The sequence below is a fragment of the Bos indicus genome, chromosome 2 (assembly GCF_029378745.1).
Source record: "Bos indicus isolate NIAB-ARS_2022 breed Sahiwal x Tharparkar chromosome 2, NIAB-ARS_B.indTharparkar_mat_pri_1.0, whole genome shotgun sequence".
NCBI lineage: Eukaryota > Metazoa > Chordata > Mammalia > Artiodactyla > Bovidae > Bos > Bos indicus.
In genome coordinates, this window is record NC_091761.1 from 51678808 (window position 1) to 51691691 (window position 12884).

Consider the following 12884-nt stretch of genomic DNA (forward strand, 5'->3'; position numbering starts at 1 on the left):
GCCATATGTGTTTATCTTTCTCACTAGCCTACTTACATGTGATAATACTACAGCAGCTTTCAAGATGAACATTTGACAAGCCAGCTCACCGCCGACTGACACCTCCATTTCAGCTGGCCTGACATATATAAAAAGAAATTGAATGTTTATCCGTGTGCTTTCCGGATTTGACATATGTGCTATATAAGAGTCACAGAAGAAAACTTCAGAAAAGAAATTAAGGAATGTACTTGTCAGTTTATTATTCAAAATTTACCTGCTTCACATTACGCAGAGAAAAATTAAGCTGGCTACTATGGAACTTTGAAAACATCTGCTCACAGAGTCAGAAGTAATGATAAACAAACGAGCTTCCTTTGTGGTTGATTTTCATCCAGCTGCATTTAATTATAATAGTGCTATCAAAGAAAGCTCCCCATTAGCTACTAATTCAGGATGACTTCAGAAGAAACTCCCAGAGCCTCCAGTGATATCTCTCCAACTCCAACAACTTCCTTAATCTCTACCAGTGTTTGTGAGGAGCCATATTAAAGAAGCTTGGTTATCAATTCGGGTTGTTGCTGACTGCTAAGGTGGTAGGAGATGTGTTTTCTTTTTACCCCCAAGACTACCTGTGTAATAATGTGACCAATTAAACGGTTCAAAAAAATCAAAATTTATGACATCAATATTTTATTCCAATTTTAGAATAAGATAAAAAAAACTACCTCGATAAAGGAAAAATCTCATCTTAATGCACATTTTAAGAAAATGCAACCTCAGTCATTTCATTTATCCACCTACAGTTACTACAGCCAAAAATAAAAGTGACACTGGGTTTTCAAATTCAGATTGAATTCATTTTCTAATGAACAGGTATCTATCCAAGGCCTCTTGGAAGAACACTGCTGCTGCTGCTGCTGCTGCTGCTAAGTCGCTTCAGTCGTGTCCGACTCTGTGCGACCCCATACACGGCAGCCCACCAGGCTCCCCCGTCCCTGGGATTCTCCAGGCAAGAATCCTGGAGTGGGTTGCAATTTCCTTCTCCAATGCATGAAAGTGAAAAGTGAAAGTGAAGTCGCTCAGTCGTGTCCGACTCTTAGCGACCCCATGGACTGCAGCCCACCAGGCTCCTCCATCCATGGGATTTTCCAGGCAAGAGTACTGGAGTGGGGTGCCATTGCCTTCTCCGTGGAAGAACACTATTTCTATCCAATTCAACGATAATCACCTCCAAGCCTTGCTTATTTATCAACATCTGTTCTTACAAATTCCCAGGTGTGTATTTTCAGTTTGAAAGTTCCTACCTTGAGACAGGAGGGTGGAAATATGAAAGTACTGTCTGTGTTTCTCATCCTTTCTTGAGAACAAGTTTGAGTGATTCCTCACCCAAACCTGGCTTCTGCCTGGACAAGAAGCAAACACAAAAACAAAAGTTGGCATGTGCAAACAACGCACAGATATACGTGTGCCTTTGCCGATCCACCTGAGAGTCTGCCACATCTCATTTATTTGTTGTGGGGCTATCTGGAGAGGTACAAGTTAAAAGTGAAAATATGTAACCTGGGAACTTATCCACATTTGTTTGGTACTAACCTCTTTATCAGAGCAACAAGCCACAAGTAGAGAAGTTTCATGAAGAAAATACTGAATGCTGACTAACCCAGATTGGGAATGGTCAGTATCTTCCAGAACTGGATCTGACCAACCTCCAAGGAACCACACATATTATATTTTCCCAGCATGTGAAAAAACTTATTCAATCATGGAAGGAGCATGACACTGGGAGAGATTGAAGGCAGTTTTTGCCTACAGAAGATATTGATTGGAAGCTTTTGTTTATGTATTTGTCTCTTTGTTTTCAAGGAGGAGCAAAGTATCTCCTAGCTAATTTAACTTCTGAACCTCCTCGGATACTTCCAGTCCTCAAGAAGCCAGTAATGTGTATGAGAATCATTTGACTTATCAGAAAGGAAAATGGAAGTAAGAGAGGACACAACTGCGTTTAAGTGAACTTGGTGGAAACTTACTTCCAGTAATCCATCGAAGTAAGCATGCGATATTAATTTCACCCTTGGCACAAAGATCAATGATGTTGCCATTGTCGATGTTCTGTTTATAACAATATTTGTGATGACTTAAACACCGCCCTCCTCCAACTGGCTTGAGAACAAGCATTATTCTTCTGTGCATCATTTAACAAAGCTGGGGTATGTCGCATTTCAAAAAGAATGTGCAGGAAGGAGCACAGTTTTTGGTGATAGTCAATCAAAGGTAAAACTTTTCAAATGTTGTTTTAGGGGAAGCACATTAATGCCCATAATCCCTCTTCTACTCTAAAATTCTTCAGGCTGAGAGCCTGAGCAAATGCAGTTCTAAGACCACATTTTCTTTTTTTTTTTTTATTTTATTTTTAAACTTTACATAATTGTATTAGTTTTGCCAAATATCAAAATGAATCCACCACAGGTATACATGTGTTCCCCATCCTGAACCCTCCTCCCTCCTCCCTCCCCATACCATCCCTCTGGGTCCTCCCAGTGCACTAGCCCCAAGCATCCAGTATCGTGCATCGAACCTGGACTGGCAACTCGTTTCTTACATGATATTTTACATGTTTCAATGTCATTCTCCCAAATCTTCCCACCCTCTCCCTCTCCCACAGAGTCCATAAGACTGTTCTATACATCAGTGTCTCTTTTGCTGTCTCGTACACCGGGTTATTGTTACCATCTTTCTAAATTCCATATATATGCGTTAGTATACTGTATTGATGTTTTTCCTTCTGGCTTACTTCACTCTGTATAATAGGCTCCAGTTTCATCCACCTCATTAGAACTGATTCAAATGTATTCTTTTTAATGGCTGAGTAATACTCCATTGTGTATATGTACCACAGCTTTCTTATCCATTCATCTGCTGATGGATATCTAGGTTGCTTCCATGTCCTGGCTATTATAAACTAAGACCATATTTTCAAGTGAGACTACTTAACATCTCTCCCTTTCTTTCATACATGTTTTGCACTGGAATAAACATTCACAGGCATGGAAGTTACAGCGGTACAAATTTTATTATCTTTCACTGTCCAGTACCTTCTACTACTACATACTAGTTTTCTGACATACAGAAAGCTAGTCCAGTTCAGTTCAGTCGCTCAGGCATGTCTGACTCTTTGTGACCCCAAGAACTGCAGCATGCCAGGCCTCCCTGTCTATCACCATCTCCCAGAGTTCACCCAAACTCATGTCCATTGAGTTGGTGATGCCATCCAACTATCTCATCCTCTGTCATCCCCTTCTCCTCTTGCCCTCAATCTTTCCCAGCATCAGGGTCTTTTCAAATGAGTCAGCTCTTCGCATCAGGTGGCCAAAGTACTGGAGTTTCAATTTAAACATCAGTCCTTCCAATGAACACTCAGGACTGATCTCCTTTAGGATGGACTGGCTGGATCTCCTTGCAGTCCAAGGGATTATCAAGAGTCTTTCCAACACTACAGTTCAAAAGCATCAATTCTACTGTGCTCAGCTTTCTTTATAGTCCAACTCTCACATCCATACATGACCACTGGAGAAACCATAGCCTTGACTAGACAGACATTTGTTGGCAAAGCAATGTCTCTGCTTTTTAATATGCTGTCTAGGTTGGTCATAAATTTCCTTCCAAGGAGTAAGCATCTTTTAATTTCATGGCTGCAATCACCATCTGCAGTGATTTTGGAGCCCAGAAAAATAAAGTCAGCCACTGTTTCCACTTCTATTTGCCATGAAGTGATGGGACCAGATGCCATGATCTTAGTTTCTGAATGTTGAGCTTTAAGCCAACTTTTTCACTCTCCTCTTTCACGTTCATCAAGAGGCTCTTTAGTTCCTCTTCACTTCCTGCCATAAGGGTGGTGTCATCTGCAAATCTGAGGTTATTGATATTTCTCCCGGCAATCTTGATTCCAGCTTGTGCTTCTTCCAGCCTAGCATTTCTCATGATGTACTCTGCATATAAGTTAAATAAACAGGGTGACAATATACAGTCTTGATCTTGACATACTCCTTTTCCTATTTGGAACCAGTCATTGTTCCATGTCCAGTTCTAACTGTTGCTTCCTGACCTGCATACAGATTTCTCAAGAGGCAGGTCAGGTGGTCTGGTATTCCCATCTCTTTCAGAATTTTCCACAGTTTATTGTGATCCACACAGTCAAAGTCAATAAAGTAGAAATAGACATTTTTATAGAACTCTCTTGCTTTTTTGATGATCCAGCAGATGTTGGCAATTTGATCTCTGATTCCTCTGCCTTTTCTAAATCCAGCTTGAACGTCTGGAAGTTCATGGTTCATGTATTGCTGAGGCCTGACTTCAAGAATTTTGAGCATTACTTTACTAGCATGTGAGATGAGTGCAATTCTGCAGTAGTTTGAGCATTCTTTGGCATTGCTTTTCTTTGGGATTGGAATGAAAACTGACCTTTTCCAGTCCTGTGGCCACTGCTGAGTTTTCCAAATTTGTTGGCATATTGAGTGCAATACTTTCACAGCATCATCTTTTAGGATTTGAAATAGCTCAACTGGAATTCCATCACCTCCAGTAGCTTTGTTTTTAGTGATGTTTTCTAAGGCCCACTTGACTTCACATTCCAGGATGTCTGGCTCTAGGTGAGTGATCACACCATCGTGATCACACCTTCATTAAAGGTCATGAAGGTCTTTAGTATAGTTCTTATGTGTATTCTTGCCAAGCTAGTATGCCAGTGCAATTTCTCAAGTGTTAAATTCAGCATATTAATAGTAAAGAATATTTGATACAGGAACTCATATTCTCCTCTGCAGTGTAGATCTACAGAAAGTTGTTGGTCGTTGTTCTTGTAGCTTATATGACCCCTTGAGTATGCAAATGTACTCACATTTCCATTTAGAACATTAATAAAGTCCCAAGATTTCACCCCTATATAAAGTACATAACTAAATGGAAAGAAGAGTTCACAAAATTTTCAGGAAGTTCCAGCAAGCAAAACAAGCCCTAAAGAACAAATGCATTGCAGATCCTGGACAGTGAGTGTGCCAACTTGTGTCCACGACCTTTCTGTGCTTCAGGTTCTATACCTTCAGCTTAGGAATTAAACTTTCCTTAATCTCATTCTTGCTTTTTTAATATTAACTGAGAAAATTGATTGGAAAGTACGTTTTTTACCCCCTGTAGATAAGGAAATATTCGTTGCAAAATATAGACTCTGATGGCAGAAACAAACGGAAGAGGGATTCTGCACCAGAGGTCTCCTACTTGTAATGTGTGAATCTGTAAAGGTCTAGAATCCATTACAGGTGCCACAGGGAAGCAGAAATTGCAACCCAGTGTTCCCTAGACTCAACACTTCATTTGGTCATAGCAGATTCACTCTTTTATCTACTTTTAACATTGAAATTCTGACCATAAATTTGATTGGGGAAAAAGAAGTTTACTGCTTAAAAATTTTGAACTCATTTAATTTGGTATTCTTATCTGACAGTGAAACAACAACAACAACAACAAAACCCTCAAAGATGTAAGTGATTTGCCCACATTCAACACTTACCAGCAAGAACAAATTTAGAACATGAGAAAGATTTGGTATGTCTTCTGCCTGCAATTTCAATGACGCCTGGTTTGTGGTAGTTCAAAGAAAAAAATGATAATTTCTTATTATGTTTAACCCCACAACTAAATTGGATTACTACCTATCATCTTATCTTTCTCTAATTGTTGGGTAGTGTCAAATGTTCTTTCTCTGCTTGTAAATTATTTTCTTGACTTCACAGCATTCTGCATGTATTTCTAGTCAATCCATTTCTGGACTCACAAAATTATAAGCTTGCAAGTTGTTGTCAGAGAATTAGTAACAATTTATTTAATGTATTTGGCATGCTGCTTATCACATCAATATGTAAATGTGATTGCTTAATAAATACCACTTATTGATGTTGACTTCATCTGCAACTTCCTTTGCAACTTAAAAATCGGACTCAAAATTACCCTAACTTGTGAATTTTATTTTCACGATAATATCCATCCAACATATACTTCCTAAATACTTCCTGTGCGTAAATAACTGCTAACCATCAGGACTGTCTATGGAACATGGGAAACATAGGGACACAATTATGTAAGTGCAAATATCAACATGCTATTGAAGTCCAAGGGAAAAGAGATAATTTTCAGCCAGGAAATATGGGAAGAACCAAGCAAGCATATTTGTGGAGGTGGCAGCTTTATAGCTGTCCCAGAGGAATGGGTAGAATTTCAATGTCAGAAGTAGAAAGAGGGTTTTCTAGGTGGTATGCAAGCTGTTTGACCAGGCTTGACAGCTAAGGCTATTAGGCTCAGTGTCAAGAATCCCTACAACAATGTGCCAGTATCTAAAATCTTCTCGATATCTCATCTCCCATCTTCAATTTGAAACCTTTGCCAGATTTGGTGGTTCCCATTTTTCATTCCATTGATCTCTGCTTAAGCTCTGTCTGGCGATCTCCCTTTTAGTTTGACACTTCATCTAGAATCAAGAAAACTAAGATTATGGCACCCAGTCCCATCACTTCATGGCAAATAGAAGAGGAAAAGTGGAAACAATGACAGATTTTAGATTTTTTGGCTCCAAAATCACTATGGACAGTGACCGCAGCCATGAAATTAAAAGACACTTGCTCCTTGGAAAGAAAACTATGACAAACCTAGACAGTATATTAAAAAGCAGAGACATCCCTTGCCAACAAAGGTTGCCAACAAAGCTATGGTTTTTTCAGCAATCATGTAAGGGTGTGAGAGTCAGACCATAAAGAAGGCTGAGTGCTGAAGAACTGATGCTTTTCAACTGTGGTACTGAAGAAGACACTTGAGAGTCCCTTAGACATCAAGGAGATCAAACCAGTCAACCCTAAAGGAAATCAACCCTGAATATTCACTGGAAGGACTGATGCTGAAGCTGAAGCTCCAATACTTTGGATACCTGATGCAAAGATCTGACTCATTGGAAAAGACACTGATGCTAGGAAAGATTGAGGGCAGGAGGAGAGTGGGGCAGCAGAGGATGAGATGGTTAGATAACATCACTGACTCCAATGGACATGAGTTTCAGCAAACTCCGGGAAATGGTGAAGGACAGGGAACCTTGGCATGTTGCTGTCAATGGGGTCAAAAACAGGTGGACACAACTTAGCAACTGAACAACAACTGGGCTGCTTGCCAGGCTTTCAATTTTAGTTCCACACATAGACAAGGTCTGTCTGATCACCTTGAGCCTGGATTTCTCCGCCTGTAGACCAGCCAGTACCCATTTATGGCAAGACCAAATCCTTCAGTCCTTCAGCCTAGCACTATGTTCTTCAAATACTGTGGAAGAGAGAATGACATGAGAAATAGATACATATATTCAAGAATGGTCTCATTGAGAACATTTTTTCCCTTGACCACTCCATCTCACCATAGTCTGTAATCTTTCCTTTCTCTATACTTTAGAGACAAATCCCATAAAACTCTGATCTCTTCCAGTATTTAGAATTTAGTCTAGATCAAAATATTAATTTCATATCCAAATTAAAGTATCTCTTTCCTCCTATCGGAATCTTAGTTTGTGGCTTGGGTCCTGAAATAGGGAAAGACAGCTAGTTAGCCCTGTTTACTTTTTTGGCACTCTTACTGCCGCCTCTGCCTTTCTCTCTGCTATTTTTCTATTTCTGGGTTTCCCTCGCCTCTCAATGTTGTTGGGCTCTCCAAGGGGACAGGGGTGAGGTGAAAGTGTGAGGGACAGCTGCCCAAATGCTGATCTCTGTACTTTTTGTGCATTCTTCAGAGCCCCATCTCCCAGAGGTTTCCTAAGATAGACAAGCATTCTATGGCTGACATTTTTCTCTCACTTCTCTTGCTCCTGGCTGACTGCCTGACACTGTCTTACGGGTGCAGTTCCCATGACACAGGAGGCCTCTGAGACCTCCACTTGATCCATGGAATATCTGCACGTCCTTGTCATGTAAAACATGGATGGAGCAGGCTGCCTTGCTGCTGCCATCTCTTGCTTGTTGTTATGGATTCTTGGAGTATTTCTTGATCAGATTCTGTGCTTGCATAATGTTAAGCAAATTCCATAATATACATGTGAAGTTCTCTTAAGAATGTTTGTTTGCTCTGAGCATGAGCCTCATGAATTTCTAGGACTCAGCAAGCTTTCATTAGGAGAAAAATGTGAGTCTCCCTTCTTGATAGATACTCGAATGCCTATAAGCAATTTTCTTATAGTCCTTCTCAGTAGCTTTAGAAGGAAAGGGAGAGGAAAAATCAGAACAGTCTCCTTCTATGCCTACAGCTTACCTCTCATTCAATATATTTCAATATCTAGTCATCTGTTTACATGGGCTGGATGAAGATGGAGAGCTGCCTCTGTTTTGTTTTTTTTTTTGGATAATGAGGCAGGCCTCTCGTTGCCACCTATTCCTCTCAGCTTTAGCTCCTTGTGCAAAATTCTAAGCAGGAGACATTCCATTTAACACTGTTTACATGGACGGAGGGGCCTGGTAGGCTGCAGTCCACGAGGTCGCTAAGAGTTGGACACGACTGATCGACTTCACTTTCATTTTCACTTTCATGCATTGGAGAAGGAAATGGCAACCCACGCCAGTGTTCTTGCCTGGAGAATCCCAGGGACAGAGGAGCCTGGTAGGAGGCCGTCTATGGGGTCGCACAGAGTCGGACACGACTGAAGCGACTTAGCAGCAGCAGCAGCAACAGTAATACTTGTATAAGAGGGTAGTGATAAAAAGTCTGCAGGAAGGTGTCAGTTTCTGCAGAGATGGAATTGTATTTAAGATGATATGGGACAGAAACAAAATTTTCGGATCAAGGTAATGCTAATACTTGTGTTACAAAATTGAGCCTTCCATGCTTTACTAAGAGATACCACATGTCAGAGAAATGTACATTAAAACATCAATAAGATTCAACTACATACCAATTAGAATGGCCTAAATGTAGACTTTGGAGAAGGAAATGGCAACCCACTCCAGTGTTCTTGCCTGGAGAATCCCAGGGACAGAGGAGCCTGGTGGGCTGCCGTCTATGGGGTCACACAGAGTCGGACACGACTGAAGCAACTTAGCATAGCATAGCAAATGTAGAATACTGAGAATATCAAATGCCATCAAAGACAGGGAGTTAGAGGAACTCTCATTCTTTGCTGTTGGGAATGCAAAATTGTGCAGCCACTTTGAAAGACCACTTGGCAGTTTCTTATAAAGCTAAACATTCTCTTAAGGTCCAGCAAGTGCACTCCTTCATACTTACCCAAAGGAGTTGAAAATTTAAGCCCACCAAAAAACATGCACATGGGTGTTTATAGAAGTATTATTCATTACCATCAAAGCTTAGAAGAAACCAAGATGTCCTTCAGTAGTGTGAATTGACTTATAAACTATGGTACATCCAGACAACAGAATATTATGCAGTGCTCATAAAAGAGCTATCAAGCCATGAAAAGACAAGGAGGAAGCTTAAATGCATATGGTTAAGTGACAGAAGCTAGTCTGAAAATGACACATACCATAAGCTTCCAACTGTATATGACATTCTGTAAAAAAAAAAAAAAAAGAGAGAGAGAGAGACAGTAAAAAGAGTAAAAAGACTAGTAGTTGGCAGGAGTTAGAGGAGGAAGGCTAAATAGGTGGAACCCAGAAGATTTTCAGGGAAGTGAAAATATTCTGTGAGATACTATAATGATCCCCTAGAGAAGGAAATGGCAACCCACTCCAGTATTCTTGCCTGGAAAATCCATGGACAGAGGAGCCTGGTAGGCTACAATCCATGTGGTCGCAACAAGTCAGAAACAACTGAGCACTATAATAATAGATACATGTCATTATACATTTGTTCAAATTCCTAGAATATATAACACCAAGGGTGAATTGTAGTGTAAACTATGGACTTTGGGTGATTATGATATACCAGTATAAGTTTATCAATTGCAACATATATTACACTCTGTTGGAGGATGCTGGTAATGGAGGAGGTTATTCATGTGTAGGGCAGGAACTACCCCTGGTAAAGCTCTGTACCTTCCTGTCAATTTTGCTGGGAACCTAAAACTGCTCTAAAAATAGCCTTAATGAAACAAATAAAGTTAAAAATGTAAATGGAATTGACATGTGGAAGCTTTAAGAACCAGTGCATAATGTATAATATCCTCTCTCTCTGCTACAATAACTGGAGTGTTCCAGAGTGCCTTCTTATCCTAGTGCTGCAGACAATGTCTGTATACCTCAAACATTCATATTCTGAAACCTAACCAACAATGTGATATTTGGAGGTAGGTTTCTAGGGTGGTGATGGGGTTATGAAGTTATAGCCCTCATGAATGAGATTAGTTCAGTTCAGTTCAGTCATTCAGTCACGTCCGATTCTTTGCAACTTCGTGAATCGCAGCACGCCAGGCCTCCCTGTCCATCACCAACTTCCAGAGTTTACCCAAACTCATGTCCATTGAGTCGGTGATGCCATCCAGCCATCTCATCCTCTGTCATCCCCTTCTCCTCCTGCCCCCAATCCCTCCCAGCATCAGGGTCTTTTCCAATGAGTCAACTCTTCGCATGAGGTGGCCAAAGTACTGGAGTTCCAGCTTCAGCATCAGTCCTTCCAATGAACACACAGGACTGATCTCCTTTAGCATGGACTGGTTGGATCTCCTTGCAGTCCAAGGGACTCTCAAGAGTCTTCTCCAACACCACAGTTCAAAAGCATCAATTCTTCAGCGCTCCACTTTCTCCACAGTCCAACTCGCACATCCATACATGACCACTGGGAAAACCATAGCCTTGACTAAACACACCTTTGTTGGCAAAATAATGTCTCTGCTTTTGAATATGCTATCTAGGTTGGTCATAACTGTCCTTCCAAGGAGTAAGCGTCTTTTAATTTCATGGCTGCAATCACCATCTGCAGTGATTTTGGGGCCCAAAAAAATAAAGTCTGACACTGTTTCCACTGTTTCCCCATCTATTTCCATGAAGTGATGGGACCAGATGCCATGATCTTAGTTTTCTGAATGTTGAGCTTTAAGCCAACTTTTTCACTCTTCTCTTTCACTTTCATCAAGAGGCTCTTTAGTTCCTGTTCACTTTCTGCTATAAGGGTGGTATCATCTCCATATCTGAGGTTATTTATATTTCTCCCAGCAATCTTGATTCCAGCTTGTGTTTCTTCCAGCCCAGCATTTCTTATGATGTACTCTGCATAAGCAGGGTAACAATATACAGCCTTGATGTATTCCTTTTCCTATTTGGAACCAGTCTGTTGTTCCATGTCCAGTTCTAACTGTTGCTTCCTGACCTGCATACAGATTTCTCAAGAGGCAGGTCAGGTGGTCTGGTAGTCCCATCTCTTGAAGAATTTTCCACAGTGTTTTGTGATCCACACAGTCAAAGGCTTTGACATAGTCAACAAAGCAGAAATAGATGTTTTTCTCGAACTCTCTTGCTTTTTCAATGATGTTGGCAATTTGGTCTCTGGTTCCTCTGCCTTTTCTAAAACCAGCTTGAACATCTGGAAGTTCACGGTTCACATATTGCTGAAGCCTGGCTTGGAGAATTTTGAGCATTACTTTACTAGCGTGTGAGATAAGTGCAATTGTGTGGTAGTTTGAGCATTCCTAGGCATTGCCTTTCTTTGGGTTTGGAATGAAACCTGACCTTTTCCAGTCCTGTGGCCACTGCTGAGTTTTCCAAATTTGTTGGCATATTGAGTGCAACACTTTCACAGCATCATCTTTCAGGACTTGAAATAGCTCAACTGGAATTCTATCATCTCCACTAGCTTTGTTCATAGTGATGCTTTCTAAGGCCCACCTGACTTCACACCTCAGGATGTCTGGCTCTAGGTGAGTGATCACACCATCGTGATTATCTGGATCATGAAGATCTTTTTTGTACAGTTCTTCTGTGTATTCTTGCCACCTCTTCTTAATTTCTTCTGCTTCTGTTAGGTCCGTGCCATTTCTGCCTATGAATGATATTAGCAGCCTTATAAAAGAGACCCCAGAGAGCTCCCATGCCATGTTAGGGCACAGCAATAAGACACTGGTCTATAAACTAGAATTCTGGTTCTCACTGGGCATTGAATCTATCAAAATCTTGATCATGGACTTCTCAGTCTCCAGAACTGGGAAAAGCAAATGTTTGTTGTTTAAGCTACCCAGTCTATGGTGTTTTTGTTACAGCAGACCAAACTCATTAAAACCAGAGTGAGGACCACATAAACTAGAGACTCCACCCACCCTATAATTCATCTTCAGCATGATAAGAAAACTTGTGTTGTTTTAAGCTACTGAAATTTGGGGTCGATTTGTTATTGGAGTAACATCTACCTCTCCTTACTGATATAAGGAATACATAAATATTTTATGCTATGGCGCCAAGTAGTATACTGTGGCTAAATCTTCCAAATCTCTTAAACTTCTCCACATTATCTCCAGCCCTACTCAAAGGAAACAGCTTTCCTATTTTATATCCCATCAAATATGATATGATCTTAAATATGATTATGATCTTAATCGTATTTACCATTATGTTTAATATCAATTAAGGCCATATATAAATGTTTGGTTTACCTTAAGAGAGACATCATTAAGAGACTAGTACCCCAATGTTCATCGCAGCACTGTTTATAATAGCCAGGACATGGCAGCAACCTAGATGTCCATCATCAGATGAATGGATAAGAAAGCTGTGGTACATATACACAATGGAGTATTACTCAGCCATTAAAAAGAATGCATTTGAGTCAGTTCTAATGAGGTGGATGAAACTGGAGCCTATTATACAGAGTGAAGTAAGCCAGAAAGAAAAACACCAATACAGTATACTAACACATATATATGGAATTTAGAAAGATGGTAACAA

General features: G+C 40.4%; 1 long non-coding RNA gene across 1 annotated transcript in view; it reads right to left on the reverse strand.

The window, feature by feature from the left end:
* Positions 1–322: 322 nt before the first annotated feature.
* The window catches only part of LOC139176391 (uncharacterized), a 70424-nt gene continuing 57862 nt past the window's right edge, over positions 323–12884 (reverse strand). Inside the window, exon 4 of the long non-coding RNA XR_011560816.1 lies at positions 323–1385. This is a non-coding gene — a long non-coding RNA (uncharacterized lncRNA). The remainder of the gene's footprint in view (positions 1386–12884) is intronic.